General features: G+C 42.5%; 1 pseudogene; it reads left to right on the top strand.

Annotated features, from left to right (window-relative positions):
- The first annotated feature begins 221 nt into the window (after positions 1-221).
- On the top strand, positions 222-11,993 carry LOC134440090 (phospholipase A and acyltransferase 3-like; annotated as a pseudogene).
- The last annotated feature ends 1,485 nt before the right edge of the window (positions 11,994-13,478 follow it).

Genomic DNA, 13,478 nt, shown 5'->3' with positions numbered 1-13,478 from the left:
AGAAAAACCTGTGTCATTTGCCTTTAAGCAGTGATTGTGAGACAGAAAAGCTCACAGCTGGACCCACCCATTATTTATTCATTACTTCCGCCAAGTAGGTTATGGTCTTTGGAACTTTGGAACTCAGGCCTATTCCGTAACATGATAGCTTTCCGCAAAGAAAACTGAAGTACCATTAAAAGCAGTCTTAACAAAACACTCTTTTCAAAACACCAGCACGGACCACCATGGCGGCAACTCTGGTAATGATGCAATTCAACTATTATTTTATATATCTTATCATTTTTTTTACTTTTCACTGCAAAATCTCACTTCATACAGCCTGTTTTTTTTCCTCAACTTAATGCGACAAGAAACCGGAGGTTGGGGACCTAATTGAGATCTTCAGAGAAGTATACCAGCACTGGGCTGGGTATGTCGGAGATGGTTATGTCATTCACCTCGCTCCAGACTGTAAGTAAATCAGTCAGTTAGTCATGATGTTTGCCTCTATGATATCTGGCATGTTGTCTCCCAGCATAGACGATTCTAGAAGGGGGGCATGAAGGGAGAAGGCCCCTATACTGTAGAACAGGGATGTTAAACTCAGGCCCGGGGGCCAAATTTGGCCCGCAGAGCCCTTTTTTTCCGGCCCGGGAGATCATTTCAAATGTCTATTGTAGTTGGCCCACATACACCATCAATGCATAGTGTAATATGACTTGAACATGAAATTTGCTGTGTCACAGGATGTGTAGACACATTTGAACTAACAAATATGATGGGAAAGAGTGTATATGAAATGTAACTATGAGTATGAAATGCATGCATGCACAATTTTAGTCCATTTTTAAAAATAATTGTGGAGTTCGGCCCGCGACTTCGCTCCAGATTTTGATTTTGACCCTCAGTCAATTTGAGTTTGACACCCCTGCTGTAGAATATCTTCTGGCCTTTGTTATGCCCCGTCTACTCGAGATCCCATGATTTAAAGGTGCACTGTGTAGGATGTTAGCTAGAGTAGGTATTGCAACTATGCTGCTCATTGAAACTGTGCTGCCTTTTGTCAAAATTTGAAATGAAAATTCAATGTATGAAACGTTAAATTGCATAATGAAAATTTGATGGGGGTGGTAAATATTCGTGAAAAATGTAACATTTGTGAATGGGCATGAATTCTGGAAAGATATTGCTGAAATTATTACACAGTGCACATTAACATTAACAGTGCACAGTAACATTAATTTGTAAAATATTGACATGTGCTGACATTATATGTGCCCCCCTAAAAATACATTGGCCCTACCTCAGCTTCCCTAATACTTTTGAACTAGATCCGCCACTACCTCCTATAATACATTTGTAAACAACACCAATCTGACTTGAGTTATGTTCTTTTTTGTTTATATACTCTTAGCAGACACTGTTATTATCCAAGGAAACTCAACTTCAGGTTATTTAGGTACAAGGACAGTCCCCAAGTAGGCCAAATGTGTGGTTACGTATTATGTAATCCAGATGCCATATCAGTTAGCCAGGCCTCATGTAATCCAGATGCCATATCAGTTAGCCAGGCCTCATGTAATCCAGATGTCAAATCGGTAAGGTAGGCCTTGTGTAATCCAGATTATCGTTAGGTAGACCTAGGGGTGGGCGATATGGCAAAAATGTCATGTCGCGATTTTTTAACTTAAAATCTCGATTTCGATTTTTTTATCACGATCCTCGAAAACATAAAAACAACAAAAAACAACTGATGACACTCTCATAAAGTGCACAATTAGAATACAATAGGCCTAATGCAAAGAATATAAGTGAAGACAACAACACAAGTAAGTAAACATCACTCTGATACTGAAAGTAAACTGCAAGACGATCTATACGATTTCTCCACTTTGGCAGATTCGAGACGATCTTGTACTCGATATCACGATTCACGAATCAGTTAGCCAGGCCTCATGTAATCCAGATGTCAAATCGGTAAGGTAGGCCTTGTGTAATCCAGATTATCGTTAGGTAGACCTCATGTAATCCAGGTGCCATGTCTGTTAGGTAGGCCTCATGTTATCCAGATGCCATGTCTGTCATGGATGAGGACGTGGGAGATCCATTAGCCTAGTTTTACCAGAGAGACTGGATAAGATATCAATAAATATGATTATGATTATGTCCTCTTTTGAAAGTCGCTTTGGTTATAACGCGTCTGTCAAATGCAATGTAGTGTAATGCAATACATATATATGATAGGTCAGGGATAATGTATTGTCCACACGTGACTATAGGAAAATATTTCCAGATGAGGTGAATAATACCCCCCGACGGCAAAGGCGGACCAAACCCGTTGCCATTGGCAGGGGTCATTATTAGCGGATACTATCAAAAAATAGTTGACCAACGAACGTTGGGGACGCCCATTGAAAGTGAATGGAAGCTCTCGCAACATTCTAGAGGGCCGTATAATTAAAATTATAGAATCTCTACTTTTACCCTTCCCATCGTACTACAAACGTACTTTCATTATATCAGTCAGGAGCTGCCATCCTGGTAATAGTTTAGTGGAGGGAGGAGTGAAATCGGGTGAAATTTGAAAAACGTGTCCTAATTTTATCCAATCGCTAACATTTGTTCATAATATTTGTAACTGAGGTCATCCTGCGCTAGTTCGCCACTCAGGGCTCAACCAGTGACCTAGGCCTACTATACCAGTCAAAGCTCCAGTTTGATACTGCTGAGCCTCAGGTGCAGACCAATAGCCCAGCGCTACCGATTCTGTATGAGGCTTCGGGAGGGAATTTTCACTCAACGTTCTACGCTGAACTCTGCAAGTTGGCATCCATTACTTACGATTGCTAGTGGGCAGGGTGAGCTCTGGTGATGTTAGAAATGTGTGCCTCCCTCCCTTGTCTCCTTGTCTTAGAGGGACAATCATGACTATATAAATCTTTAAATGAAATAATGAAAACAACCTGCACAACCCTTTAGGTGAACAACCGGGTGCTGGGTTCCACAGTCGACGTCTTTGGGGAATAACAGAGCTTGCGTGAAAAAGGATGAGCTGTGGAAGGTAGTGGGAAAGGATGACTGGCAAGTCAACAACCTCCTGGACGAAGATTACGAGCCTCGTTCTCCCGGAGAGATTGCAGCGAGAGCTGAGAGAATGGTGGGCCAGCTACTGCCCTACAGTGTGTTCGAGAGGAACTGTGAACACTTTGTCACGAATCTGCGATATGGCAAGCCAGAGTCACGCCAGGTGAGGCCTCAATTTGCACCATTATTTGTTAACAACATTACAAAGATTGGGACGGACGGGGAACCTGGGGATCCACAGGATTTTGACCAACAGAATCCCAGCAACACATCCAACAAGACAACCAGAAACAAACATACATTAAAACACATCCCCCCCCCCCCCCCCCCCATTGACTTATGAAAGTAGAGTCCACAAGTAGGTGACACAAGTGGGTGTATGCGGTGGGTTAGCGTTTTAACAGCATCCAGTTTGTAAAGAAATTCCCCAATGTTATTCGTCATCAATAGGGATTTGCGTTTGTCAAAAATACAGTATAAGATGACATTATCCACTGACATTCACCTGTCCCTGCATTCCTTCTGCATAACAATACATGCAGCACAACCACATGGATGATATTTGACAAAACATGATGATAATATATGATTTAATTCAAATCCATATTACCATTTCATCCCTCGAAATTTAAAGATAATGTTAACATGGAAGCGACCACAAACAGACAGACAGAAGTGTATATTTTATCACGTCTCGCATGTATAAAATATTTTACTGCACTTAAGGGCTCTATGTACGATTAAAAGTTTAATGAATCACTGTCCTAAATCAGCTGATGCTTATTTGAGTCATTAGTAAGTGAACAATGACTCTCATGACCTCTTTCACAGTCCGTCTGAGAACCCCAAATGTAAGTTTTGACAGAGCGGCCCTCTACGAGTGTCATGGGAAACACTTCCCATACGAAAAAAAAAACGCTTTACATACTGTATTCAGAGCTGGCATTCTGTGATGAAAAACATAAGGACATACAGCCGCGGCAAAAATTGAGAGACCACTTCGAAATTTTCAGTTTTTCTGATTTTTCTATGGATAGGTATGTGTTTGAGTACAACAAACATTGTTATTTAATTCTATAAACTACCAACAACATATTGTCATTTAGATCATTTATTTGCAGAAAACCTCAAATGGTCAAAATAACACACAAGATGCAATGTTTCCAAATCCCAAAAAAGGCAAAGAAAACAAGTTGATATTAACATAAATGCATGCTTGATAGTAATGCAGCATGATAGTAATGTATTGACTTGGGAAGAGTTCAGAAATCAATATTTGGTGGAATAAGCCTGATTTGTAGTCACAGCTTTCATGCATTTTGGTATGCGCTCCAATAGTCTTTCACATTGTTCTGGGATGTCTTTATTCCAGGCCTGGTGCAAGAATTTAAGTTGCTGAGCTTGGGTCGATGGATTATGACCATCCAGCTTCCTCTTGATCACATTCTAGAGGTTTTCAAGGGGGTTCGGGCCTGGAGTTTGGACTGACCATGTCAACTAGCTTATTTAAACAGCATTTTTTCATAACGATGTAGGTTTTGAGACAGGCATTCCACGGGCACCGCACAAACTACGTAGTCCTACATTGTGCCCCTTTAACTGTTATCTATAAACACAACAATAGAAATTAAGTACCGGTAATAGAAACATACACTCCAGTGTGGTATATGAACGAGGGATGAGCAAGACAGACGATCGCCGCATGCTATTTTGCTGGATCAAAATACTGTTAGGCAGCTGGTCTGCCTTGGGCGAAGTGACGCCTCCTTCGGCAGAATATCAACAGGTCATGGCTTATCCACAAGTAATAAGGGGGCTTTGAGTAAAATAGGTTGGGCTAGATGACCCCATTAAACATTGGGTAAAACAAACTGATGGTCAAAGGTCAATACAGGGTTTTGCACATATCTTAGTCAGAGATGATTTGGATATTCAACACAATGGCCAGCATTTCTATTTGTAACTGTGTCCATTGCCATACTGAGTAAAATAAGCTGCTGGATAGGAGTTTTATTGTGGGACTCTGTTAAGGTAGTCAATACACACACCTACAACACTCTGTCACACCCTTGAGACTGACTCATCAAACCTGAGGTGTCGAAATGAACTCAGGTTAATTGTTATGCTAATCATTAACCTTTGGAGATATTCTAATTTGGTCAACACGGTCAAATGCCTTAAAAGCATCTATGAAACATGTGCACATTGTAGTATTTGGTCTATTAACTTATATCTATTTAGGACTTCATTGAAGGCATACATACACAAGTCAGTACCAAGTTGAAAATTAAATTGGTTTTCGGTGGTCCAGACATACCTTTCAAGTCTACACAATAGCACTGTCTCCAGCACTTTAGACATAAGGCTATTGGCCTATAATTATCTGAGATATTTAGTTTCCCCACTTTTTTTCTTATATTACTGGTTCTAACACAACAGAAAGCAGTCAGGTAAGACCCCATGTACTAGTAGACCCTTGCAGCACAAAGTACATAATGTCTCACTGCCAAACTATATACAGTCGGTCCCCCTACAATGCACACCCTTTACCGAGGTAATGCCACGTCCTCCACCTCGGTACGTACCGGGCCTAGCTGCAGTGTACCCAAACAACCGCCGGGTGGCACTTGGGAGCGCTCGCTCAATACCCATTCACTCACACGCACACACGGGCGCGCACACATACACATACACATACACATACACACACACACTCTCTCTCTTTCTCTCTCTCACTCTCTCTCTCTTGTTCATATCAGATAACCATAGCACAGAGTGGTGAAGAAGCGCAAATGTGTTGGCAACATTTATTACCATATGGAATATTTTAGACAATGTTGACGGCATATTAATATGCTCATATTCACCAGCACGCACCGATTCAGCGGATAACGACATGCCTAATTAAATTGTGTGAGAACACCTCCAGGAAGTAAGAAAGTCATAAAAAGAATAAATAGCCTAATGAATTTTCTTTTCTTTTTTATATGATGATCGGATGAATTGCCATTAATGTGCAAGCTCTAGGCTATGTGTAGACCTAAATTGAAGCCACAAGCCCCTATACCGATTCTCGCATCGCAAGATTTGAAACGTCTAATATTGCAACTTCAAACTTGTTATCTGGGTGTGGATAATTTTTTCGTTTGGTAAAAATTATGGAGAGTGCAATAGGGGGCCTAAACCTCACTGCAGTAACCTACAGCGCCGCGATTTTCAGGGCTCGCGCACTGATGGTAAGCGAGCGGCGACTTTCCCGGTAGAGTTGGCTTTTCACACTGACTGTGTGCTCGCGCTGTGGTCCGGTTGAAAATCCCTCCGACCAATGTTTTATTTGGAGTGTGTAGGCCCTATTTGAATGAAATATCACATTGTCTTTGCTGTTTTCGTGCTCAAATTGACTTGTAAGCAACTGTCGGGTCTTGGGAGAGAAGATAACGCGCGGGCACACATGCTGAGCGCTCGCCAGCCGAGGAAGATCTCATCCTCTCACCCAGGTTGTCTTTTTCGCTAGGCAACATGACTGATCAATGCACCAAACGCAGCCCAGGTGCCACTAGAAATTAGTATGTCCAAAACCTTGTGTGCCGACCAAAATTTGATAAAAACTTTTAAACAATGTTTGGCACAGCCAGTGTCGTGCCGAAAAGCGAGTCCCTGCCAGAACAAGAGTGCCCTCATTGAAACCAATGTCATTTTTTTGAGAGAAAAATATACTCATTTTTGCAGAATGAATTACATAATATATGAACTAAAATATGCTTATGAAATATTACTCGTCCTCCACTTAATATGAGCTATTTGACTGAAACTGCAACTTTTGTTATGACAATTAGGCTATTCGATTCCTTTATGGAAATAATAGCCTAGGCCTACTGAAATTGTAACCAGCTCTTTGTAGCCTAATTCTTCCAGAAGGAATGCAGATCCTTTATGGATATGCTTTCCATCCATGCACTCCGTGCAGGGGTGGTGGAAAGACACCAAATGTGCCATCACCATCCCCCCGGACCCACGAAACCCACTGCGCTCCGAAGTTGAATTCCTTTTACTACTTTATTGCTATGTGTGCATAAAGCGCATGTTCGATTTGCTGTAATAGGCTACGACCAGTAGCCTCGACGTGTCTGTCTTTTCTTTTCCTTCTTTCAATATTTAGTAGGCTAAAATATAATAAATAAATAGAAATAATTTGGTATCCATGTCTGGTTAGCGTCTGGGCATTTGTGGTCTTTACCTGGTTCTCCGCACCATCTTATGACAATGTTGAACAATGTTGAACAAAAAAACGGATGCACACACGTCATACTCTTTTATTACCTCATATTGTTTTTATTGTATTGATTTTTAATTCTGTGTATAAACAAATAAACGTAGGCTAAACTTGAAATTTCAGCAAGAGTGTACATTTATTTCACAAGTAGGCCTACAGAGTTTTAGTAGACAATGCCTACACAGCAGCCTTTACAAGTTGCCTAATGTAGGCTACACTGCAGATAAAGACAGCAGAAAACATCCTTTCTGCCCGGCTTAACCAGAATTGCGTTCCGTCCCTTTCGCTGTGTCTCCTGCGACTCGGCCTGTTGTTTGTGCAGTAGTGCGCTGTTTCCCTTCACCTACCAGTGGGCTCACCACCTAGATCGATGATTTGGTCGATGACTGTATCCAGGTGATCAATGTACCTGTAACAGAAGTAGTGCGTTGTAATTAGTCTTTAGGCTATTCTGTGTCTGCGAAGGGGGTACTTGGAAAGATGTTATTATTATAACAAATGTAGGCTATCGGGTTGAAGAAGTGTGTCGACAGGATCAATGAGTACCTCCGTAGACCACGCAGATCTCTGCAGAACACGTTCTGTCCTGAGTGACTTCTGAATACAGACCAGACTGCGTTGTCACCCTTCAGTCACTAGCCAACTGCACTTTTTGCACCATGGGATTTAGGCCTACATACTGCACTGTACTAGCCTATACTGGACACAGGAGTAAGAAGGACATTGAAGTAGGCTAGACCTACACCTGGACACTTAAAAGACTTTGTAAGGATTTATTTTTAGGCATAGCCTAGGCTACTTAGATTTTTTGAATGCCGCCTTTGTCCTGAGTGAATTCTGAATCAAGACCAGACTGCGTTGCTGCCACCCTTGTTGAGTCACTAGCCAACTGCACTTTTTGCACCATGGTATTTACAGTATGGACACGGGAGTAAGGACATTGAAGTAGGTTAGGCTAGGCCTACACCTGGACACTTAAAATACTTTGTAAGGATTTATTTTTAGGCATAGTTTGATTTTTTGAACGCCTTTTTATTGATCTATGTTTTTATTGCTATTTGTAACATCACAACAAATAAACATTCAAACTTTTGAAACAATATCCATATTCTGCCTTGCATCTCTTGTGTGTGTGTGTGTGTGTGTGTGTGTGCGTGCGTGCGTGCGCGCGCTCGTGAAAAAAAAACTCTTGGCCGCAAACTGTTAAACTCACACGGCTTGGAGGGGCGCTTACATAAATTTCAACTGACTACAGTCTTCAACTGTGTGACGCTATGAATGTTTGTCTGTGGGGGAGGGGGTGATTAAACCCCTACACGCACACAAAAGAGCTCGTGGTGTGACAGGTTATCCAGCCTCCGAAGAAGGAGTCATAGTTCACAAGTGTCCACAAGCACTAATAATAATAATAATAAAAAAAACCCGTCTTTTTTATTTTATTTAATTGTAGGTAGGCCTATGCAAACTGGATTGGGAGATGGTGAATGAAAGACAGAAAAAAGTCGAGTTTAAATTCACATGGTGGTCTTGTTTAGGGCTCACACTTGTTATGTTGTTGTGTTATTATCAAATGCCCTATCAAATGCCCAATGCTAAATAAAACATGCAATTTGCTGACTGTATTTCTACTACTACTAAAACTTGGGGATGGACAAGCACGGAAGCACAAACACAGGCAGAAGCTTGGAGGGGCGCTTACATAGATGTCAACTAACTACAGTCTTCAACTGTGTGACGGAGTGAATGTTTGTCTGTGGGGGAGGGGGTGATTAAACCCCCACACGCACACAAAAGAGCTCTCTCTCTCTCCAACAACACAAGAGGGAGTATTCGCATTGGACGCACTTGTTTAGTCCCTCACAATGTGTAGGGCCTATGCTTGGTTGCCATATTAAAATCAGGTTTTAAGAAGAGCACACACAATCGAATCGAAAGTAGCCTATAGCCAAATATTTTAATTAAATTCGGGCGGTTGGTTGAATCATTCAAATAGCCTAATTAAAAATAGTTAAAAAATTACCACCAACAAAAATTATGAAATAATGAAAACAAATTATACTCTGTAGCCGCCTTAACAATAGAAGTAATTAGGCCTATTAATGAATTCGTTTGCCAAAAAAATAGGCCTAAGCAAAAAAAAAAAAAAAAAAGAATTTCACACTTATCTTAACACTTATCATACTGTCACAGGTGGGGGGTGCGCGTTTGACAGCGGCACCCCCACTTAATACCAACTACCCCGAGGAGCATTGTACACATCAGGAAACACCAAGACAACAAAGTCATTTAAATCAAGTATTTATTTTCTATTTGGAGACATAGTTCTGTATGCATGTGTGTGTGTGTGCGCGCGCGTGTGTGGATGTGTAACCAGTTCTCTGTCCGCGGGGTCCTTAATGGTCCAATGTCTCTGATCAGCACCTCAAACCTCTCACTCGGTCCGTGCGCATCGTAGCCTCCGACAGGTTGGGCAGGGCCACCTGGCTCGTCTGGGCACGCGGAGGCGGATCAGCTGGTGGAGATAGGAGAAGGGTAAACAGGCTTCCAGTCTCTGAATTCGTATGAATAACGCACAGGGGGATGCGAACTCCCATCACCAATTGTGAATAAAATAGGCCTACACAGCACACATAAAACGATGGTGTAGGGGTGGCCATCCTCGCTGCGCAAAAAGTCTTTTCCGATCGTGCATTCGCTGGGTCCGGGAGTGAGAGAGTGAGTGAGTGACAGACAGAGCGGGCCAGGGGCAGCGCACACAGCGGGGAGGAGGCTTCAAGGTGAAGGCTATGGTGACCAGGCGTGGCACTTAACTTCGGTGGTGAGCGTCCTCCACCACCAGCTTTCCAACGCAACCTCTTCGTGACTCTGGCCGCAAACCTCGTTCAGGCAATATGCCGTCCGCGCCATTCGTAGTCGTCTGTTGCTTGTGTCGTCCAAAGGACCGAACGCGTGCCCCATCTTCTCCTGGCCCCATCCGGATACCGGCGTGCAGCTCACCCCCCTCCCAAGGCTGCCCCCCGGCCGCGGTAGTCTCTCCGACCCTTCTCTCGTGCGGTAGCTGTGCGTCTCGTCCTCCTCCGGATCCTCCTCGCCATCTTGCCACCTGCATTCAAAAAGCCCATACCCACCCCGTACACCCAATCACCTTTCTCCCTCTTCCCATTGGCACCTGCAAACATTTGCAATCAGTGAGAATAACAGTTAGTCCAAGTTTGTCACCCCCGTGACAATACGACTGCTGTGTTTTTTTGTTTTTTGTTTTTTTTTTTAAAGGCAGTGCACAGCCTTTTGTGACACGTCGTGGTGTGACAGGTTATCCAGCCTCCAAAGAAGCAGTCATAAGTGTTCACAATCCGTTCCTGGCATGAATGCAGAATAATAAAAACAAAACACCGTCGACTGCCTTTTTTAGGGCTCGCGCGTGTGTTATTATCAAATGCCCAATGTAACGTGCAACACAATGTCGTCGCCAAATTTAAAATTCGATCTCTCTCATGCTGGCGTTACGGGACACACTTAATTACAATGGTGTTCCTGTCCGATTGAGTCGGTTTTAATTGTCTTTACCGGTTCAAATTGTAGTAGGTATGCAAACTCTGTATCCTGAGGATACCCGTTCCTGGCTTGAATAGTGCTGAAATAAGTTAGAGACGGATTGGGAGACGGTGAATGCAAGACAGAAAAAAAGTCGAGTTTAAATTCACATTGTGGTCTTGTTTAGGGCTCACACTTGTGTTATTATCAAATGCCCTATCAAATGCCCAATGCTAAATAAAACATGCAATTTGCTGACTGTATTTCTACTACTACTAAAACTGGGGGACGGGCAAGGACGGAAGCACAAACAGACCACAGACACAGGCAGACGCTGCTCTGCAAAAGCGGTGCTATACTGCCCCCCGCATTCCGAATGGCCACAGGGTGTAATGATCACGGTACGCCGCCGCGGCCCGGCACGGTAATGAGCAGATTGAAGTTACACCATCTGTATGTTCAGCTGTAATAGTATGCAGACCACAGGCCTTATTGTCTTTCAAGTTGATCATTGCTTCATGGACTTCAGCAGGAGTCACAATCATAACACCATTACTAAACTCAACATTATCTAATATAAACAAGTCACTTTTTACACAGTTTAGCTGCTCAGAGTATCGTTGTGTTCATAAATGTTTATAAATGTTATAAGTGTCTATAAAACTTCACAACGGACAGTGATTCTAAAGTATTGCCCAAGTAACTGTTACACTTTCTGTATTCCTGCTAAATAGCACACTAACAACTTAAAATCGAACATCACTTTGCTTACATTGTAGTCTCTGTTGGTCTTAACTGCGCTCAAGACATTTTAATGCTGTGAGTGCTGACCTATTTGAAATGACTGACTATCTGCACCTACAGTATTAATACTGACCCCAGCAATCTGTGTGCATTTCCCTGCAGGTGCGTAATGTGCTGGTTGGTGGCATGGCCGCGATGGCTATTTTGGGAGTCGCTGCAGCAGCAGTAGCTGTGTTTTCAGGGGGCGTCAAAGAGAGGGAGAACAGGCGTTGACTGCAAGACTTTTTTCCAGAATTTGTACTGCCCAATCACAAATGTGATCTTCTCAGTGTCTGCCATTTTGAATTTCCACTAATAAACATCTTAAGCTGTGAAATTACTGTACTTTGGTCAGATCATATTTATGACAATTAATACTCTCATGACATAAACTGGAAAGGAGCCCATGTGGCATGAATGTTTTGGTGGCCTATTTGCTGAGTACTTTAGGATTTTTTTTAAAAGATCTCTCTTTTATGTCTGAATGAATCTGTTACTTGATTATATTTGACTTACCAACGTACATTCATCTTGAAGGTAGCCTGAAGGTGTTAGAAGTAGCACATGTCAATGTTAATGAGGCACAACCTACCAATAATGTTGTTCTATGTGCAAATCAAACTTGAGATTATTGCAGCATGTGGTCTTTGTTTCGAAAAATCAGTATTTAAAAAAAAACTCAATATAAAAATTCCAATATGAAGAGACTGAGATCACTTCATATAAAATACTTTGTACAAATGTAGGCAAACAAACCACTCATAATTGGGTCAGGTTATGAATGAAAACAGCACACAGATTTTACATTACATTTTTTTACTTAATTATTTTTGTGATAGGATAGTGAGAGACAGACAGGAAATGAGTGGGGAGAGAGAGATGAGGATGGATCTGCAAATGACCCAGGCTGGAATCGAACCCAGGTCACCGGTGTAGCCAGGGCCGGATTAATGCACAGGCTAGATATGGCTGCAGCCTAGGGGCCCCCACCTGCCAGGGGCCCCTGATTGCCCAAAAGTGAAAAAATGACACGTTATTCTGAATTTCTAGCTCGTAATTAGGATACTGTCTATGTACATTTTAGCCAAATTTGCCTTCTGGGGGGCCCCACAGCAAGGTGTAGCCTAGGGGCCCCAGGCCATCTTAATCTGGCCCTGGGTGTAGCAGCAAAGTGACCTACCGTTAGAGCCACAGTTGGGCCACATTACAATATCAGTAAAGTTACTCTACTCTATTACATTACATTCCGGAGATGATTTTATCCACAGCTAATAAATAAAGGGAACATAAACAGCAACGTTGTTGGGATATAGAACTACAGGTTGCAGCTATACACCCACCTAGCATCAGCGTTAGTTCTGGCAGGGCAGGTAGTCAAATCAACGATACTCCATCAAACCAAGATATCCCAAACCCCGCCCACCCAATGCAAAAACAACGTGTCAAAGTCAGGTCTCCTAAGGGGGCGTTGTTCCCCCTTCTTCTCTGTCCGTTGCGTTTGGTGGCAGCAACATGGATTGTGAACTATCGCCATCTAAGGGGCTGAGGGACCCCAGGTGCAGCGCTAAGGGAATTGCAGTGATCCAAGGATTTATTTCCACACATGTACTCTAGTGGCGTAATTTATTCTCAAACTCATTGGTCTCCTAAAGGGGCGTTCACCCAACGTGAAATGGATCCCGGAAATGAATCAAGATGATGTATCTTGATCTACCTAAGAAAATCTTTGGTCAAATGCTTGCTGCGTCTGATTTGCTTCAGGTGCTTTTTATCAGCTTATCAACTCTCCTCACTCCTGATTGTTCACTTTGAAATTTAGTGC

Source organism: Engraulis encrasicolus, chromosome 23 (genome assembly GCF_034702125.1).
Source record: "Engraulis encrasicolus isolate BLACKSEA-1 chromosome 23, IST_EnEncr_1.0, whole genome shotgun sequence".
NCBI lineage: Eukaryota > Metazoa > Chordata > Actinopteri > Clupeiformes > Engraulidae > Engraulis > Engraulis encrasicolus.
The sequence above is the reverse complement of the archived record's forward strand: the minus strand, read 5'-3'. Positions and strand labels throughout refer to the sequence as shown.